Source organism: Mustela putorius, unplaced genomic scaffold (assembly GCF_011764305.1).
Source record: "Mustela putorius furo isolate JIRA1106 unplaced genomic scaffold, ASM1176430v1.1 tig00000874_pilon_pilon_pilon, whole genome shotgun sequence".
Lineage (NCBI taxonomy): Eukaryota > Metazoa > Chordata > Mammalia > Carnivora > Mustelidae > Mustela > Mustela putorius.
In genome coordinates, this window is record NW_025421505.1 from 2,230,633 (window position 1) to 2,247,126 (window position 16,494).

Genomic DNA, 16,494 nt, shown 5'->3' on the forward strand with positions numbered 1-16,494 from the left:
GAAGCCTGCTTCCTCCTCTCTCTCTCTGCCTACTTGTAATCTCTCTCTGTCAAATAAATAAATAAAATCTTTAAAAAAAGAAATGCTTCTTGGGTTCCAGAAAGGCCTCTGTGCATTCCTGGTATAGTCTCCTGATATCAGAGGGCTTCTACCCCCTCCTATCTCCCTCTCTTGCTCCACTTAGGGAAGCCTTGTGGGTGTTGTGGTATAGGGTGGGGGTCTAGTTAACAGGTGTTAATTTAACAAAGCCACTAGAGTATCTTTACTTGTTAGTGAGGGTTTTGGGGTTGAAGGCTTCCCAATATTTCTTCCAGGTTGACCGTCCCTGATTCTGCGACGTAACCCCCACACGGGGGCACAGAGTTGGCACAGCACACCATGCATTCCAAAGGGCCTAGTGAGTTGTGGCCCAAGATGGGGTTCAAAACTACCCTAAATGCCAAAGGCCCCTATTTTTCCTTCTCTGCTAAAACACTTTGGATTTTTAAATGGTCATTTAAAAATGATCTATTTGGGGGCAACTTGGTAACTCAGTCCATTATATGTCTGCCTCCCGATTTCGGCTCAGGTCCTGATCTCAGGGTGGTGAGATCGAGCCTCACATCAGGCTCTGTGCTGAGCATGGAGCCTGCATGGGATTCTCTCTCCTTCTCCCTCTGTCCCCCCCACCCACCTGCTCATGCTCTTCTCTCAAAAAATAAAAAAAAATTAAAATTAAAAATTAAAATGGTCTATTTGGATCCATGGTATACAATTTGCACTCACAGGTCTACAACAAGCCATTTTCCATCACAGACCTCAGCCCCATTCTTTCACTTCTTGTAGTTTCAACTTTATCTTCTGGTTGGTTCTAGGAGAGGTGGGCAGAATGGGCTGCTCCCCGGTACTGGCCCCTGAGCACCAGAGATAGTACTGGCGCTGATGCTCTAGGATATTGTTTTTCGAAAAGATCGTATGTGTTTCATGAAGTCAGACATACTCTCTCCGAAATGGTGCCGTGCAGCATTGTTTTGCACCCCACCTGCCCCCTTTATGTTCCTTTGCCACCTGGAGGCTGAAGCTCTGTGTTTACTGCAGAGTGTCCTCCCCAAGACAGCAAAAGCTGCCGCCTTCCTCCCACTCCCCTGCTGGCAGGCTGGAATTAATTATTCCCTCTCTTGGTCCTCACCTCATGCCATTCTATTTTTAAAATATTAACAACAGTAAATTGGGACTTGCATTTTGGTCCGATGCTCAAAAACAAGCCATTTGCTGCCTGTTTGCATGGAGTCCCCGGGGTGAAAACTGAAATCAGCCCTCAAGTCACGAGATGTCAAAAAGAGATGGTTCCCTGATTCCTTCAGCAGGATATCGGAAACAGCAGGACCTGCCAAAGTGCCGACACGTGCTGGTTGAAGGAGAACAGATCACGGGTGGATGTAAGTTGGGGGTTGTTTAAAGACCTAGAGAGTCAAAGACGTAATGAGGTTGGAGAAAGCGGTCACCATGGCCAGGGTCAGGGGGTCTGGAGGATGGGAGTGACAGCCCCCTGCCCTGAGAGAGGGTTTGCAACACCAAAGAGGTTGGAGGTAATTCCCTGGAACCAGCTTGAGAACTAGAGATGAAAGAACAGGACAGACAAAGAAGAGAGAGGGGAGAGATTCTGGAAGATGGTGGCACAGCAGCTGGGTGGGGTTGAGGCTTCTCTCAAATGAGGAGAATCATACCCTGACCTAATTGGGTGGTGGTTTACCATGGAATGGAGTTGAGACTTGAAGGTGGACCAGGATGGGGATCTTGGCTCTGCCATTTTCAGGCTGAGGGACTAGAGGTAATTTATTAACCTCACTGAACCTCACTTTCCTCATCTGTAGAATGAAACCAATAATCCCTCCTTGCAGTTTGTTGTGACAAGCAAATGAGATGATGTTCCCCCAAACCTTAGCTTACTGCCTAGCCTATGGGTGTGAGTGAATGGTACCCAGTAGGAGCCCAATGAATATGTGTTAAATAAACACAGGACTAAATCATCAATGCACCAAAGCTCAAGACAGGTGTTGTGATGCTTGAGGTATCTGGAGGTGACAGTTGACACAGTGGTACCAGCCATTCTTAATGCCCCACCTGTATCTCCTTGGCCCCCACCTTTCCTGTACATTCCGAGGGTTACTCAAGCTATGACTCCCTACGATGGGGATTTCTCCAGTCTCAGGTTAGGCTGGGCTTCCCACAGGGCTGGAGGCAAGTTAACAGCCCTTAGCCAATGAAGGATGGGAGTGCTTCACAAATACTCGATTCCTGGCCTTTCAGATGAAGCATTCTGGGACTGAGGCCCAGCAGGTGGTAACCTGCCCATACCCACCTCTGCGCTGACTGCCTCCTCATTCTCTTACTTCCCTGCTCACCTACCAGCCTCCCCTAGGATCGCCTCTCGAATACGATATGCATACTAACACTCTTCAGAGTCTGCTTCTGGGAGGACCCAACGTGAGATAGCACTCTGACTCAAGAATTTAGAAACCTTTAAGTTGTGCGTGTGTGGTAGGAGAGCTCAGTAAAGATGTGGGTGCAGGATCTAAAAGAGAGAACAATTCTTCTGCTCGGGGTCTGAGCTTCAGGAGTCTGCCGTCTGATATGTGAAGTGAGCTGAGAAAATGTACAGCAGGACTCAGAATGCTCTTTGAAGTGTGGGACTAGACAGCTGGGTGAGTCAGACATCCCCTGCTCATCTACGGAATAACTAAGACGAGGGCTCCGGTGGGACCTGCTGGGAGGCCCAGCGCAGGTGCCTGGCTGGTTTTCCATGACGCAGCAGCACAGTTGAAAAGCCTTCAGGGTTTTTTCCACTGCCTCCTCCCTTGGGTTCCCATTTTCAAAGTGCTCATTGGGCAGAGGACGGGCTGAGAATTGTTTCTACCGTTATGGGGAGCTCTTGCAATTAGAGCAGAAAGAAGAGTTTGCTTAAACAGGGGAGGGCTTCTGGAAGGAAAGGAAAAAAAAAAAAAAAAAAAACAAAACAAAAACCTTTCAAATACAACTGCCCTCACCAAGGCCAGCCCAGGCAAAATTTCAGATAAAGAAATGTTGGGCACCTGGGTGGTTCAGTTGTTAAACGTCTGCCTTTGGCTCAGGTCCTGATCCCAGAGTTCTGGGATTGAGCCCTGCATCGGGCTCCCTGCTCTGCAGGGAGTCTGCTTCTACCTCTCCTACTCGCCCTGCTTGTGTTTCCTCCCTCACTGTGTCTCTCTCTGTCAAATAAATAAATAAAATCTTTAAAAAAGAAAGAAAGAAACGTCATCACCAAACAATAAGAAGGTGATATTTTTTTTCCAGTCTGAATCCAGAAAGGCTTACTCATCCTCAATGTTCAGAGGAGAAAATTTTCCTTTTGCCTACCTCGTGAATTTACCAGACATCTGGGGCTGTGGTTGTTTGCTCAACTTGGAGAGATGTAGCAAGATGTTCCAGGTGCCTTCTTGACCCAAGGATATCTAAAACTTACGCCCAGGGGCTCTAAGTTTGGCAGGTTAATAATAAACCATGCCTAAATTCCCTGATTTTAGTGGCATTTGGTGGGAGTTGTCGAGCCCCAGGATGGACAGGCAGAGCCTGGTGCCTATCCTGTGGTAGATGGAGGGCTTTCCTCTGTCTAATGCTCCCAAGTTTGCCGGGAGCTGTGGTAGATAATTTTGCAAAAATGGTTGTTAGAACTCCCCTCTCGGTGTCTGTAGTTTCTCCCATACTGACTCTGTGCTTGGCCATGAGACTTTCTTTGGCCAATGGGACAATAGCAAATGTGACCTAAACAGACTTGAAAAGTGCTTCCATATTGGTGCTCACCCTTTCTGTTTTCAGATGATGAGAGATATGTGGTCTAGTTACCTGCCACTCAAGCCCACACCCAGTACCAACCTCCAGGAACCTCCAGGCAGTACCAATTCATGGAAGTGAGGATGTTACAGACCGACAAGACCCCAGAAATCTACCAGCTGACTGAAGAAGCACCTGGCTAACCCAGAGGCCCAAGAACAATAAGAAATTGCTGTTTTAGGTTTGGAGATAATTTGTTACACAGCAAAAAATAACTGCTTTGGGGAACCCTAGGTATCGCCTGTGCCCACATGACATGTAGATCAACCCTTCTTTCCTCTCCATTGGCTTACTCCCACCCCCACACTGGGAGTATTGGAGGGGGTCCTGAACCCTGATGTGGTTCTCGAACCCAGTAGAAATCTCAGATGTCTTCTAGGATTATGCCATGGTTGTTACAGATATCTCAAAATATATATTCTCATCACCACTTGAAATTGTGGTTGTTGTTAGACTCTCCACCAAATATTGCTATTTTATATTGTACTTTTTAAAAGATCATGTATTACTATATCACAAATTATAAAAAAAATTTTAGTAATTGTATTTCAATACAACTTGTTTCTTAGGAGATCTTACATATTCTATTTTATACATTAAAACAATGTCATTCTGCAAAGGGATTCATAGCTGTCCCCAGATTGCCAGCAGGGTCAGTGGGAAAAGCAAAAAGCTAACTGTATTCAGATTTTTAAAAAGTAAAAAAATTGGTTGGTCTATTTAGTGCAATTTATTTGCCCCATCTTAGCTCTCAAAATATTGATTTAACTTATGAAGACATCTTGAGGGAAGAACTGTGGCAAAAGAATTTTGCCACAATTTGCCAAGAAACTTCTTGTATTTGGTTCTGGCAGGTCACAGAACCACCAAAAATGCCATAACTTTGGCAGGCCGCAGAAGAAACTCAAATGTCTCTAGGATAGAGGAAGATAACAGAACCAAGTGGACAACAAGGTATAAAAAGTTTTATAGTGTTAGGCTCTATGGCAAATTGGAGGGCACATATGCTGCCTTAAGGCATTCATTTTTTAAGATATCTGCAAATCCAGCACTGGGCAAGTAAAGTAAGTTTTGGGGTCACATTAAGCCTAAGGCCACTAGTTCACCATCCATGAATTAGGAACAGAACTGGACATCTGGCTAATCTTCATCCTTGAGCTGGCCCTGCCTTTGACTAATTTGACTGCCTTCTTCAGGGCAGTCAGATTCTTCTTCTTCTTCTTTTTTTTTTTTTTTTAAGATTTTATTTATTTATTTTACGGAGATCATAAGTAGTCAGAGAGGCAGGCGCAGAGAGAGAGGGGGGTGGGAAACAAGCTCCCTGCTGAGCAGAGAGCCCATGCGGGGCTCTATCCCAGGATCCTGAGATCATAACCTGAGCCAAAGGCAGAGGCTTTACCACTGAGCCACCCAGGTGCCCCCAGGGCAGTCAGATTCTTAGGCCCCAGTCTTCAGATCTGAAAAATGGTTATTTTTTTGTTTTCTTTTACCATCTTTCCTGCCAGAGATGCCATGAAGTTTTAAAAATTAGGTCATAGCAGGAGAAACAATTTGGAAAAAAGAAGCAAGTGTCACTAAACACTTACAGGGTGAATTAAGACAGGTGTTTGGTAAGTGACCTGATAAAAATTATGTCTGTGTATATAGGACATATAATATGACTTACTATGTCTGCCAAGAAACTGGTTCTTCCCCCAATCAAATCATGTGGTTCCAGCCTCCAAGTCCTATTTTCCTTAACGCTTCACATTCACAGCTGAGGGGTGTAGGTGAGCACTTGCCCCGAGCTGGATCAACCAGGGTCTTTCCCCAAGATTTCTGAACATGGGGTACAGGAAACAAATGGCAGTGCCTTTTCCATAGTGGATGTGTAGGAAGAACAAATTGGGAGCCACGTTTCTGGTACGTGGAAGGAGGAACTGGGTTTTTCAAAGAGAAAGCAGAATCAGTACTCAGAAGGAATCCAGGACAGGAGGGAAAAGCGTGAACCTCCATAGTAAACCTCTGCTTTTCCCATGGTTTGGCTCTTCAACATTTACTTGCATTCTCTGAGCCAGTCAATCCCCATTTTTGCCCAAACCACTTATATTTGGGTTTTTGTTATATGCAAAACCAAAAAGACATAAGCCATACAGCCATCCTTTTCAGGAAGCTCTGCCTGGCAGCTGAGGATCATAAGAATGTTCCTTCCTTGCTTTTATAGACGTTGGGTCACCATCCGAGGCTGAAGGCCTCAGAGGGTAACAACAGACTGAGAGATTTCCAGCCTGGAGTGTGGCCCCGTGCTGGAGAGAAAACGTGAAAAGAGGTGAAGGCAGAAGTGGCAAGGCAGGCCAGGGCAGCGGAAGCAGCACTCAACCGTGAGCCGACAGCCCTGGCTGCAAACACTTAAGCTGCGACTCTGGTAAGTCATTTATCTCTGGGCCTGGTCATGTGTCATTTTTAAAAATGCCATTTGTGAAGTCTGCCCCAGCAACCCCAATGTGTGATTCTACACAGAAAAGAAGGGCAATGAGAGCCAGCAGGATCCTTTCCTTCCTCAAGGGCAGTTGGAGCTGGGGTCCAGAGCAGAAAATAAGAAACTGCAGGGATGTATGAAAAGCGGTCATGTCACCTCCTTGTACCTGTGACAGTTTATGGAGGAGACCAAAAGAGGAATGGGAATTCCTCCATGGGAATGGCTGTATCGTTTGCACAGTGGGTACATTTTCCTCTCTGGTATCCTTCAGGCTGGAGCAGCAGAAAGAAGAAAGGGGCTCTCTAGTCATCTGGTGCAATTTTACATTTTGAGAGGTTTTGGGGGGCAGATTCTAGGAGCAAGAGATTGAGCCATTGTTGTAGGGGGAGAAAAGCAGAAAAAAGAGCCCTGCATCTCCCACCTAAGACTCTTGTCCTCAGTAAGTAGAGACTTCTAGCCAGTGGCCCAGGATAGCTCCTCTCTAAGTTCCTGGTCACAGCTTTTGTGAGGCAGAGACAGTGAAAATACCTCATCCTCATCGGACCCTGTTTAAGATGAATGTGAACCCTTGAGGAGCTCCTAGATCGCTAGCACGTTAGTTCTCAAACTTGAGCCTGCCTCAGAATCACCTGGAGGGGATGAAAACACAGACTCCAGCCCTCCCCACTGCACTGGAGTTTCCGATTGTGTAGGTGTGGAGTGGGGCCTCAGAACAGCATTTCTAACAGCCTCTCCGGTGACGATGATGATGATGATGCTGGTCCAAAGACTCTCGCCTAAGAACCAGTGTCCTAATGTAATGGGTCACTGATTGTGGAGGGTCAGTAATACTGCACTTAGGATCTTAAGTTCAAAGTTTTCTCTCGTATTAGCCAGGTGGAAGAAAGAGGAACTTTTCTGATGTTCAAAGACTCATCAATTCCTACTTTGTCCCTTAAAATGGGAACCTCCTCTCTTTGGGAAGACCAGTACAGGGAAGAGACCTTCTACCACCCCCTCCAATCCTTTTCTTATTTGCCCCAGCTCAAGTACTCTGTGAGATAGGAAATGGGCAGTGAGAAATCAGAGCTCAGGATGGCTCCCAACTTTCTCTCTCCCAACTTGGTTTTTTCTCTCAGATTTGTCTGCTCCAAGCTACAAACCTCCTGAGAAAGATTCTGTGCTTTGGGAAGGATGGATGGAGAAGGAAGGTAGGACCTTAGGTTTTTAGATGTTCTGATTACACATATCTCTGCAGCCCTTTCTCCCTTAGTGGGTCCCAGTGTAGACTTGGAGCAGAACTCATCTGATTCCAGCTGCTGGTCCTAACCATTTTTTTCCCTAGTCAGGCTAAAACAGAAAGCCTGATATTTGGATCACTAACCCCAGTTAATGTATCCACTGGTTCATGGAGAGGGGACGGGCAGCACTTAGCACCTTGAAAGGACCTTTATCAAACAGTATCCTCTCTAAGTATAGAAAATAACACCCACCACGTAGAAGATTGCTGTACAAATTAAGTATAATACTAGCTACATTAGGGAGTGCCTGGGTGGCTCATTTGGTTAACTGTCAGACCCTTGATTGTGGCTCAGGTCGTGATTTCAGGGTCCCAGGATCTAGCCTCTTGTGAGGCTCTGTGTTCAGCGCTGAGTGTGCTTGAGATTCTCTCTCTCCGCCCCTCCCCCTACTTGCACATATGCTCTCTCTCTCTCTCTCTCTAAAATAAACACATAAAATATTAAAAAAAAAAAACTAGCTACTAGTATACTAGACCATCCTATACTTGTAGTATACTAGTAGTATACCAGTATAATAGACTAAAATATAGTAACTAGTACATAGTAGATGCTCAAAAGACAATGTGAGTTTCAAAAATTTTCCCCAAAATCTCTCCTATCCTCAAGGTCTAGATGCACAGGACTGCTCCCAAAAGCAGAATCTGAGGTCATGGCCATAGGCAGGGTTGCTTTGGGGGATCTGGAACTCGGAAGAAAAATCATTCTGTGAATGCGACATAGCAGCATCCATTTTGCAGATCATGTAACACACCTATGCAGGTTTTATATTTATTGGCTTATGAATAAAACTAAAGCTTTTGACAATGAGGTGAGATAGGCCGGAATCTTGTGCCCAAGGCCGCCTCCAAGAAAACATCTGTGTTTGCACCTCTCTGCTTGCGTATTGTATACACATACAAAACACACACGCACGCACACAATATTTAGTAAGGAATCCAACCCTCCCTGACAAAAAACCTCACACAAAGCTGAATACAAGATGAAGCCAACAGATGTAGCTTCGGTAACGATTCACAAAATAGCTTACAGCAAATTTCTTTTTCTCAAGCTAAAGAAGAGCAGGAAATTTTGCATACCATCTCTTTTTAACTCATTAAGGGCCTTAAGTCCCCAGGCACCAAGCAAAAGGGGACCAGTGTTTAAACCATAACTGAGCCTCTTGTATCTCCAAACGCTATCCAGAGACTCACAAGTCCACTCCATAAGCAGAAATGCTCTTCAAAGGCATTTTTAAAAATCCTCCCCCAAGTAGAAAAACCAGACTGTTGACACATTTTCCCATTTTATCATGCATGCTGTGCAAACTAAGATATAATGATACCAAGACCTATGTCTTTAAGCAAACTCAACATTATAAAGAGGAAAAGATGCATACGGTCTTCACATCATCTGCAGTAAAAAACACTGAAAATCTGGCATGGCAAATGATGGCTACTAGAGCATGGTAATAACAGCTTTCCTCCTCGATTGCAGAGTGATGGAAGGAATAGATCTTGACAAGCATTAGCTCCTTTAAGTCTCATGACAACCACGTGACATACGTAAGGCAGCTATTGCTTGCTTTTTATAGACGTGAAAATTGAGGCTCAATTCAGGTTACATAAATTGGTCCGGGTCCTATAATTGCAGTGGCAGAAATGGGCCAAGTATGCAGCCATTTCTCTCAATGCAGTGCTCAAGGAGCTTGCTGGATACTTTGTTTCTCCTGGTTCCCCATACTACCATATCTCACCTGACTTTCTAGCCCAGAGGACTGAGTTTTTTTGGATTTTGCTGACTCATGTTCTACATGTCCAGAGCATGCTTTCTGGTAGATCTCAACGGATTGTATGCAACTGATGGGGAAAATTCATAGTTGGGAAAAAACACAGGCTTTGCAGTCAGAGATGAGAATTTTAAGCCCTTTTAAGGTTGCCATAGAGATTCAATGAGAAAATGTATGCGAATGGTCTAGTGTACCATACCACAGTCATTCCATAAGTTAGTTAGCTTTTTCTTATGTTCGTCAAGTGGTAGACTTGTTTGCAGCTGGAGAAAGTAGGGTGCAGGGTAACTGACCCATGGTTTTAGACTTGTTTCATGAGAAGGGCTGGGGAAAAAGAAATGCAAAATCCAGTCCTTAGCTGGTAACAGCTTTTTTTTTTTTTTTTTTAAAGATAAATGGGAGTGATTTACCACATCATGCCTCAGTTTATTTTTCTCTCCTAGGCAAGAGAACACTGGATGTTTGAAAGGAAAAGTTAGCATTTGCTGGGAAGCCAACTCAACCATGCCGCCATTCTAACAGAGAAGCAGCAAATACGTAAACCAGAAAATTAAAGTTGGCTGAAGAACCACCACTCTCTCAGTGACTATGATATGTGTGGACAGCAGAATCAAAAACATCTTTTTCATCTTAGTAAAAAGTAAAGAATTTTAGCTATGTATTTTATATATGTCAAATAGCTTGGCTCTGTATGTAATTTGACTTAAATCACTCATAGGCAATGGCTTTTCATCCCTGAATACAAACCTGCTTTTGGCCTCACTTTCCTTGAGAATCACCTGAGTCTTCATTAGCATTTTAACCCCTGACTTATAGGTGATAAAAGAGCAGGTCAGAAAAAAGAAATCATTGGCCAAAGTTTGGCAGCTAGTTGAGGTGAACACAAGAACTTCGTTGGCACCAAACTTCATTCCAACAGTTAGGGTGAATATGCATTCCTGAGTTGTTCTGATCATAACATTTGGTTAATAAAAGGAGGAATTACTTACAGTAGTAGAATTCTTTTTTCTGCAAAGGGGTGGTTGGTAATCCCATTCACTCATTCATGTCCTGTATACCTGGTGTGTGACAGGCACTGTTACCAAGGATTCAAAAATGGTTAAACATATTGCCCTTGCTCTCAAAGATTTTATAGTCTGTTAAGGAAGAAAAATGCATATGTAATTACAAAGCTATGTGAGAAATCATATAAGGGAGATGGGAGCATTGCTCATTGGGAAGAAAAGGTACATTTCTAAAGGCAAGAGTTGGGAGCCTAATACATACTTCTACTTGATCCTGAATCTTTGAAACCTTGTTTCATGACAGGAAGTTCCCAGAGGAGGTAAGTGGATTGGCTTGGGAATTACTGTCATCAAGAAATGCTGCTCTTTCTCTCAGTCACCCTATTCTTACATTGTTCCATGACCTTTACAGTCAGGGCTAGATTTTCTGACTGAGGAGGTACCATGTTCTTCAAAGCTTGACCTGTTTCCCCCATGACTGGTGGGAAGGATCTATAAAGATAGGTGCCAAAAGACTGGGATATATGCACTTAAAGGAAATGTTAGTGATATCTTAGTTGATTGCCATGTCCATAGAGACAAATTTATGTAAGGGTATATCTTAGACATTTACTGAATTCCTTGATGACTGAGGGTGTTAATACATATTCTGTTTATGATGTAGCAATCCCTCTATGGATACTGACCACTCAGTAGAAACCTTCAATCAATTGCGCATGTTGAATAGAGAACCAAGTTCTTTTCTAAGTTGGGTTAATAATCTTAGATTTAAAAAGGGATCCTATGTGAAACACGTCTTCTAAAATAATAACATGTCAAAAGGGCATGCCCAGAAAAATGCAATGAAGGCAGAAACGTGCATGCTTTATTTACTGCTCTATCTTCGGTAATCAGTACAGTGTTTTCTGGCACATGACAGATGCTCAATAAATATTTGTTGAATTAATTAATTAATGAAAAGTGCCATGATGACGGCTGATTTAAGTTTGAGGAATACTAGGGAGAGTCATCTTAGAATTGGAAAAATTGGGTATGTTCAGCAATTTCCCTGGCCTAAATCAGGAATGCTATCTTGATTTCTAGTGTTACAGTGAGTTTACAAGGATTTTCCAATAAAATAAAAAATTCACTTGACAGGACTATTGCATAGTCTTCCTAGCAGACACATGAGCATGTATGTCCCTCTAATTTCTGTTTATCAATGGATAAGTCACGGTCTGATTTACTTGGAGCTGTCAGACGGATCTGGGACTAACTGCAGAGAAATTCAAGAAATGCATGGCTTAGCAACTTTTCAGTCATTACTTTTTTGAAATTGTACAAAAGATGAATATAAAGAAAGGAAATCAGCAATTTGGTCTGAGAGTCCCCATCGCAAAGGAATTCTGTCCAACTTGCAGAATTCTCAGAACTACACAAATGGATTTGTCTGAAATAGGAGCAGGGCCAGAGTGCAGTGCAAATCTGGCCTCAGGGGGGCACCTCTGAGGCTTTCATTTTCAGAAGTGCTGACGACCAAAGAACAGAAGCCACTGGCTCAAGCCTGCAGGCATGAAGAGTCATCTCCCAAGTTCAAAACCTGTGACTGGTGGGATTTGGTTATAGGAAGCGATGGAGAAGTGATGAGACCAGGTGGTCATTTTGTAGAACCTACCATTTTAGTGGGAATAGAATCTTGTTCTTCAAGTATAAAATGGACTGTTTTGGAGGATGGAGGAGGGGAGGGAGCCGAAAGCACAAACACGAGACACGAGAGCATTAACCATCTCTGGGTACTAGGAACCAAATCAGGTCAACAACAACAAAAACCCCAAAGCAGGAGAAAAGATTAGTGAGTCGTTTGAGTTCCCACTTCACAGGAAACACAATTTGGCTTCCTTTACTAGCTAAGAGGATCATGTGTATTTTTCCACGACCACGGAAAGCCCATCCATAAAGCCAGTGCTGCTGTCATACAGCGTCAATCTGGTAATGACACTGTCATTTACTTTCAATTTCTCTAGAGTGATCACTGAGCATTTAAAAGGAAACACGAACCCTTCCACAGGATTGTCCCCCATCTCTTTTAGGGGATACAGATCTGTTCTTATCATCAGTTAAATTGCTGCCGAGGCTAACCTCTGAGAGACAGCAGTGAAGAAATCAGTTAAGATTTCCTCTTGTCATACCATGCTTTACTCTGGTAAAACATTGCAGGAGGAATGGGATTTTAGCAACAGGGGGGAAAACACAGCTTTTCGGGAGCATGGGACTTCAATTCACACGTGACTGAGTTTAATTAATAAACATTGTACTGCCAGCTGCTAGCCTCTGAACTATAAATCTCAGAGGCTTTAAGGCTTCACCTTTTCTTTGTCCCTTGACCTTTAAGGTTTTTTTTTTTTTTAAAGATTTTATGTATTTATTTGACAGACAGTGATGACAAGTAGGTAGAGAGGCAGGCAGAGAGAGAGGAGGAGGCAGGCTCCCTGCCCAGCAGAGAGCCCCATGCAGGGCTTGATCCCAGGACCCTGAGATCATGACCCTGAGATCATGACCGGAGCCAAAGGCAGAGGCTTTAACCCACGGAGCCACCCAGGCGCCCTCTTAAAGCTTTTTTAAATGTTATTTTCCCTCTCCACCCTTAACCCATCCATCAAACTTGATTAGTTTTTGAACTAGCTACTAATATTACGTGATTCAAATCACATGGAATTGTTATGGTTTAAGTACTTAAGAGCTCACAGATTCTAGGAAAGTGTTTTCCTTTTTTCCAAGTGGCAGAGGAAGAAAGAGGAGAAATGAAGCAATAGTAGCTAATAAACTGCTTTAGGTCTAGAAAGGGATAAAAAGAAAAACAGCAACCGCCAGTTAATTAGGCTGGGAAAAGAATTATAAAAAGTTTAGGCAGGTTGTAGGAAACAGTCTGTGCCAGAGAACAATAAATCTGATTGAGAAGGGTGAAAGGTCCCCAAAACACTGATGGCTCAGATCAGGGCCTTGAGGAAAAAGCCAGGATTTCTGAAGTCTGACCATAAGACTTCAGAAAGATGATGCGAAAGAAATTCCTGGGAGGGGGGAAAAGAGAAAGAGAGAGGGGGAATGAGAAATTGAAGAGGAGGGAGACTGGATGTAAATTAATCTCATAATGGGGGTGGGAGTCAGGTCAGGTACTGAAGCAATGTTAAGGCAGGGCCTGCTGAGATCAACAGGTCACTGGAACCAGACCTACTATCCAGAGTTTGCAGCACCAATTTCATTAACTTCTGAATAGTACAGATATTGGAAAATATTAGTCCAGATCTGCCATTCTATAGATAAACAAACTGAGTTCAATGGTGGTTGAGTGACTTATGTAAAGATAGGGGGACTCCCAAACAGGAAATTACAAGCAGATGCTTCAGGGCTAGAACTGGGTCTCCTGGCTCCTGATCAGCATCTTTGCCATCATGCCCTGCAGCACAATCTAGGGGAAAAGATATTGGAAAAGAAATCATGTACATTCTCTGGGCCTGATTTGGCCGATACGAAAAATGTGGATGATGCAAGAGGTCGCATAATAGACAGTTAATGGCTTAGTCTCTGGACTCTGCTCTGTGATCTTAAGCAAGTTTCTCAGCCTTCCGTTGCCTCAGTTTGCTCATCTGTAAAATGGAAATAGTAACGATACCCTGAATACAGGGTTGTTATGCAGATTTACTGAACTGGTACAGGTAAAAGCTTTTAGAATTAGTGGCTCACTCTTCTCCCCCATAAACCTATTCTGATTAATCATGGCTTTGGGTATCTGTTCTACATGATAGCTATGGCTTACTAAATGTTATCTAATATCATATATAAACTCATCCTATAACTGTGGTTTGCAGTATTCATTTAGAAATCAGAAACTGGTGGTACATTTATATTGGGTGAAATGCTTTGAAATCCTTGTGAAGAAAATTATGTAGCAGTGAGTAGCTATTATCATTAGAGCAGTGATAGTAATTCTGACACTGCAGCTAAAGTTCTCTGGAAATTTCCCTGAAATCTCTTCCTCCTTTTACAACTAATTATACTTTAAAACCCTTTCTGCACTCATCATGTTCTGCTTCCTCAATGCTATACAGTGTCTTCTCCCTCCCTCTTGATACTTGGAAGGCCCTCTGCATTCACTTTAATAACCACCAGTTTGACCTCCTCTGAAACATCACTATTTCCAAATTCCCCCCCAGGGAATCGTCTTGGAAATCAACATGTTATCCTAAGGATGTCTCACCTGCCAGTGTTTCGGTGAAGAACAGATGAGCATAGTCCCTCGACACTTCCGCATGAGAATTGAAAGAGCAACAAGATCTACGTCTGCAACTGCCACTTATTCGTCCGCATGGAGTCTCTGACTATTTCAGTTCAGCAGTTCTGACAGCATTTGTAATTCTGAAGCTCTGCTGTGAGAGTGGTAACCACAAGATTAAAAATGAAATAGGTATAGTTCAGACTTTGAGCTAGTCCTGGAGTAAGGAGACTCAGCAGAGTCCGCTAGGATGGTAAGGAAAGAAATAGGCTATCTGTCCACCTCACCTCAGTTTTCCAAAATTTTACTATAGATTTTTTTTTCTTCAGATTTTAGCTACTTGGGACTGGTTGTATATGTCAGGCAGCCTGAAACATGCACAGAAAAACTGGCCTCTATTTTCATTCAGCCAGCCAGTGTTATGTTACAAGGCAGAATGCTCCAAGGATGCAAGAGAGTGCTCTACAAGTCTATTGTGCATGTGTACCTTCTGGGTGCCTCTCATTCCTGGTTTCTTGACCTGGTTTGCAATCTTTCTGGTAGGTGCTCATCTTGAATAATTTGTCCTAGTCAATAATGAAAATTTGAACCTTATCATTAACTTCTAGGCAGACTCATAAGTCCACGTATATCCTGAGAAGGATCTTAAAGGATGCCTAACTGAGGATTTTTTTTTCCTTCTAATTAATCATCCTTTATACCAATTTACTCCCCTCTATTTCTGGAGGAAGGCAAATGTAATCCATTCTGGAAATAGCAGTTCCCAGATGTTAAGAAGGATCTGGTTACTTTATTATATCAGCTTCTCCTCTGAAATTAACTTTAGAAAATAAAGCACTAAATCATCAACTTGGTATTCAAAGCCTTCCATAGAAGGCTTCAAGTCTCTGTTCCAGCATATTCCCAAACATAAGAGACTCACTACCCAAATGGATGGAAATTTGCTGTCCATAACTTGGGTCTGCCTTATTTGTAGTTCTGCCTGTGCTGTAACTTTTACTCAGCAGATGTCCCCCACTTCTCCAACCTCCAAAAATCAGCTGATGTACTGCCTTCTTGCTCAGATCATTCTAGTTCAATGCAATATTGTCCTCCTTAGAATTTACCTTCTTTATTTCTGGTCACACTCAGTGGGCAAATCATTATATATTCCCTTCATGATTTTTCTTCCACTATTTTATTGTATTTCATTCTGGTATTATTTATTAATTTTTGTTGTTTATTATTTTTACTAAGATTATTACATGCTAAACTTATTGAGGTCAAAGACCATATAAGCATGAGACTTTATATCCTCCATGGGGTTCATTTATGTATCTGGTGCTCATTGATTGGTCAGTATCTTCCTATCACGTCGGTCCTTGCTGACAAGGGATGACACTGCAGAAATGTATCTACGCTGAGGCTGACAACACCAATTTTCTTACCTTTATAGAATTGAGAAGCAGCTTCGTAATGTGAGAGAAATGGTTTTTTCATAGTACATCATATAAAAGAGCAGATTTATCTATTTTTATCCTTCATGTCTCCACTCTCAATCTCTTTCTCAAGTTATCTTTTATTTCTACTAATCATCAAAACCTACACGTTCTGCTGAAGGCTGGCTGCTATGGGAAGAGGTGCCACTGGCAGAAATATCAGTCTTCTGGTTGATAAACACCACTCTGGGGCTAACACTTAGAGTTTAGGAATTCCATTAGACAAGCTAATTAAGGGGCAGTTTATTGTGTTTGTGCATGTGTGGTTGTGCATGTTTAACAAAGTAGGAATAAAACTGTAAATTCTTGGGAGATTTTTACCATGGAGAGGTTAAGAAGATTATAAACTGTTTCGCATTCTGAATGCCAAGGTGATAATGCAGAAAATGCCAATGAACAAACAAGCAGCTA

At 42.9% G+C, this 16,494-nt stretch overlaps 1 protein-coding gene across 3 annotated transcripts in view; it reads right to left on the reverse strand.

Moving 5' to 3' along the window:
- Window positions 1-16,494, reverse strand: part of SNAP25 (synaptosome associated protein 25) — an 84,162-nt gene that overhangs the window by 64,937 nt on the left and 2,731 nt on the right. The window contains exon 2 of one of the 3 annotated variants that reach the window (XM_004751557.3): window positions 10,342-10,410. The exons of the other annotated variants lie outside the window; for them this stretch is intronic. The gene's annotated coding sequence lies outside the window, so the exon portion shown is untranslated. The remainder of the gene's footprint in view (window positions 1-10,341; window positions 10,411-16,494) is intronic. 3 annotated transcript variants of the gene reach the window in all.